We start from the raw sequence: 4,445 nt of genomic DNA, 5'->3' as shown, positions 1-4,445 counted from the left end.
GCTTAAAGCATTCATTTTTTTACCTATTTCTAGTATGACAAAAGTAATGAGATTTTGCTTCTAATTAAACAATTGACACCACAACACAACCATAACATTTTTAAGGAGAGTCCTTCAATACTCTTTTGTTGGAATGCCTGTACTAAATGTGTTGAAATACCTTTAAGCACTTTGGAAGACAGAAAAGCGAGTCCAGCTACCACGTCTCTTTGGATAGCTTCCACATCTGAGTTGTGGAACATGTAGTAATAAATACATTGGTTCTAATGTCTGGTTTGAATAGTGTTAGGTACCAGGATTCTTAAAGCATTACATTTAAAAAAAACATGTATTTCTGCAGAAATGTAGACAAGGTGTGCAGAGAGGATTGTGAGCCAGTATGGGGAGGCTTAGTGATTGATGATATACTAGTGACAGATGTGTGAATTTGGTTACATTGCAAGTTGGTTGAAAGAAGTAGAGGCAAGTTGGGTAGCAGGGAAGCAGAATAAAGAGAAATCAGGCAATACAGATTAATTTACTTGAGTGTTTGGGGGGGGGATCTAAATGTTGCATTTGGCAGTTGATAGACAATACATATATTGATCTCCATTTTTCTGCAAAAGGAATGATAATGGTTGAGATGTCAGCAGTAGATTTCAAAATTGTTGACCATTGTAGCAATTTTTCAATTTATGTTTTGTTTAAATACATATTTGAGTGCACAAATAGCTTCCAATCTCAACATCAAGTTTTACACACGTTTAAAATAATGTAAGCGTTTTTCCCCATAGTGCAATCCAGAACCTATTCATATATTCCTTTTGGCAAAATTTGGTACATCTTATGTGGCACTCATTATTTTCAAGTAGTTTAAGTAAAATTCAGTTATTTGTACTGAAACCATTTCCAGTGTTATTTTGAGTAGCAGCCCTTTACACTGTGATGAAAGTTCCTTCAATACCTTAATTCCCCACCCTTCAAATCCTACAGTTTAACTTGTCTTGATTGCCTGGTCTGAGTATGTCTTGCACTTATCTCATTGGCAGTAAATGTTGATTGCTTATACACATAGCATCGTTTCAAACCCCACTGTCCACACACACTATATCTGAACAGACTTCCTTTCATGTTCTTGCTTTGCACTAAATGTTTACTACTAATTCCCTTGCTTCTGGAGAAGCACTATTATTTGCATTTTTTGTTTAATGTGAACTGGAATCTACTGCAATTATAAATATTTACCAAGTTCCAAGATTACTTAAAACAAGTTAGTCATGATAGAATTGAGATTCAATTCTGCCTGATTAAGTAAATTGAATTATTTGGAATTGTGTGGTCTTTTAACAGGAACTTGCTTCCACAGATAAAACTTGATCCCAATAACTAACTAAAACTTGGTTAATAAGATTTTGAATTGAAAAGAGGAGTTAATGTCCTAGGGAGTGCATTGTGGGAGGGAGGGTGTCAACTGAAGACAAACTACACAGTTTAACATTTGGAGATGTGTATGAAGCCAGAAATGGAAGCAGAATGAAACTGTTAGACTGTATTGATGTGGGGAAAATCAAAGTTAAAAGGCTGGTCACAGCAAGGTTACCTAGATATATTTTAAGAGGTGTTTTTGAAGTAGAAACGGTCAAGCAGATTGCATGTGTTCAGAAGTTCATTTTGCACTCATTTTAAAATGTCAGTTTTGCAAATTCAGTGATCAGTAGGTGGGGTGCAAATGGAATGAAGGCTTCTGATTTTGTAATATATAACTGAATAGCAAGCGTTATTAACATAATCTTATTTTCAATTTTTCTCTATCTGTAATAAGCTAGAATTTTATAATATAAGCTGTCCCTGGGCTATGTTAGTATTTTGCCTTGAATTCTGTTCTTGAAAACTGTCCTGAGCAAATTTCTCCAGAAATCAGTTTGGTGATCCTCAATGTATCATTTTCCATACACTTGCTCTAATGTCAGTTAATTTGAAAATATACACTAATCCTGTAAGAAGGATGCAATGATCTACTGTGTCAGGCTGGGGAGTCTAGGTTGGTATTGTTTAGTTCAGTTTTGCACCTGTCATGGCTTGCCTCCCAAGATTCCTAAGTGGAACAGGGAAGCTGACTAGATTTGGGGAAATAGCACTGAAAAGAAGGGAGGCTTGCACAGCAGTTGCTAGGGAAAAGTCATGGTTTTTCTTTTGAAGAATAGCTGTTAATAGATTTTAAGAATGGCTGAGGATATGGAACATAAGTTTACAGCACATTACAGTCCCTTTGGTCCATGATGTTGTGTTGACCATGTAACCTACTAATTGGCAGGGTCAAGGGCAAAAAGTGAGAAGAGTTATTCAGACAGTGAGCCAAGAAAGTTCAGCTGGCAGTGCTAGAGGATGACTGAAAATGAGTGTGCTCTGGATGGATAGAGAATGGGGGTAGTACATGTAGAGGAAAGAAAGCATAATTGAGAATGGAGATTGAAATTGAAGGATGAGGTGGAAAGTGAAGAATTTTCATTGAGGAACTTGATAATACTTGGATAATGTTAATGAATGAGGACATGTACTTCAAAGTAAGAACAATGGGTATTAGTGGACAAAAGGCTTACAAAATGTAGGTGATAGTTCAACTATTAATGATCTGGACTCTTGAGTACTGGACAGTTGGGAAAGGAAGCCCCATTGAAATCTCAAAGCAAAAGGACACAAGTGCATCGAGCTGCGGCTTATAGCACTACCTTTAAGGAGCTAGAGCTAGAATTGGATGAATTCTAGTTCATTTGGGATACTCGGGGTGATAGATAGGAAATACAAAGAGGTGGTTCCACCCAAAGTGCAGGACACAGGAAACTAGGTGAAAGTCTGGAGGAGAAAGGTTAAGAGCAAATGCAGATTACTTCTGTGGCCATCCCCTTCAACAACAGCTATATCACTGGATTCTGTTGGGGAGATGACCTAGCAGAGGAAAAGCATTTGAAATGGAGGGGGCTTAATATCCTATAGGAGAAGGTTTGCTAGTGCTGCATGATTTGGGGAGGGGGTGGGGGGGGAGAGGAGGTGGAATTAAACTTGAGGTGCAGGGAGATGGGAACCAAAGTGCCAGAACAGATGGTGGAGAGGTTGTGAAAACAAATGTTAAGATTTCAGACTAAGTTAGGAATCAAAAGGCTGAGTATGAGGCAACTAAGGTTCTGAGCTATATATATTCAGGACTGGCAGCTCAGTGTTCTGAGGTTCCATTGTTTTAAACATGACAGTGCCGGAGGAATTAAATGGGGAGAGGTGGAAGTACAAGTCACAGCAGTCCCTCAGTGGGGGCACACTGGAGATCTTGTTCAGTGAGGCCTTATGGTGGAACTGAGGAATAAGAAGGGTATTACCATGTTAATGGAGCTATATTATAGACCACCCAACAGTCCATAAAACCATAAGATAGGAGCAGAATCCGGCCCATTGATACACTCTGCCATTGCATTATGGCTGATCTAACTTTCCTCTCAGCTCCTGCTTCCCCTTGTATTTCTTCATGCCCTAAGCAAGAATCTATCGTCCTCTCCCTTAAATATATATAAAGACTTATCCTCCATAGCTGCCTGGGGCAGCAAATTCCACAGATTCACCACTCTGGCTAAAGAGATTACTCCACATCTCCATTCTAAAAGGACCCCCCTCTTATTCAGTGTCCTCTGGTCTTAGACTCTGACCATAGGAAACCTCTCTACATCCATTCTATCAAGGCCTAGAATAGGTTTCAAATAGGTCACCCCTTATTCTCCTGAATATTAGTGAATATAGGCCCAGAGCCATCAAACACTACTTATGTCAAGCTATTCAACCCTGGAATCATTTTTGTGAAACTCCTTTATCTTTCCAGATTCAGCACATCCTTTCTAAAATAAGGGGCCCAAAACTGCTCACAATGCTCCAAGTGAGGCCTCGCCAGTGCTTTATAAAGTCTCATTACATCATTGCTTTTGTATTCTAGTCCTCTTGAAATAAATGCTAACATTGCATTTGCCTTCCTCACCAGACTCGACCTACAAATTATCCTTTAGGGAATCCTTCACAAGGACTCCTAAGTCCCTTTGCACCCCAGATTTTTGAATTTTCTCTCCTTTTTAGAAAATAGTCCACCCTTTCATTTCTTTCACCAAAGTGCATAACTATATGCTTAATACTGTATTCCATCAACCCCTTCTTTTGTCCATTCTGATGTCTACACCTCAAAACTGTCTTCTCCACTTACCTTCATATCATCTGTAATCTTAGCAACAAAGCCTTCAATTACATCATCCAGATTAGGTCTTGGGTTTCCAAATACTCATATTATCTAATCCTATCCTATTTATCTAATCTAGGATTCAAACAATGTTCACTTTCCAGGAAAATAACATGGTGTCTCAGCTTTCAAGTTGTTTGGATTTTGCATCCCAGTTTCAGATTGTTCTCTTCAGCAGCACTTTCAGAGAAGCAGT

Source organism: Hypanus sabinus, chromosome 3, assembly GCF_030144855.1.
Source record: "Hypanus sabinus isolate sHypSab1 chromosome 3, sHypSab1.hap1, whole genome shotgun sequence".
Lineage (NCBI taxonomy): Eukaryota > Metazoa > Chordata > Chondrichthyes > Myliobatiformes > Dasyatidae > Hypanus > Hypanus sabinus.
Note: the sequence above shows the minus strand (reverse complement) of the source record.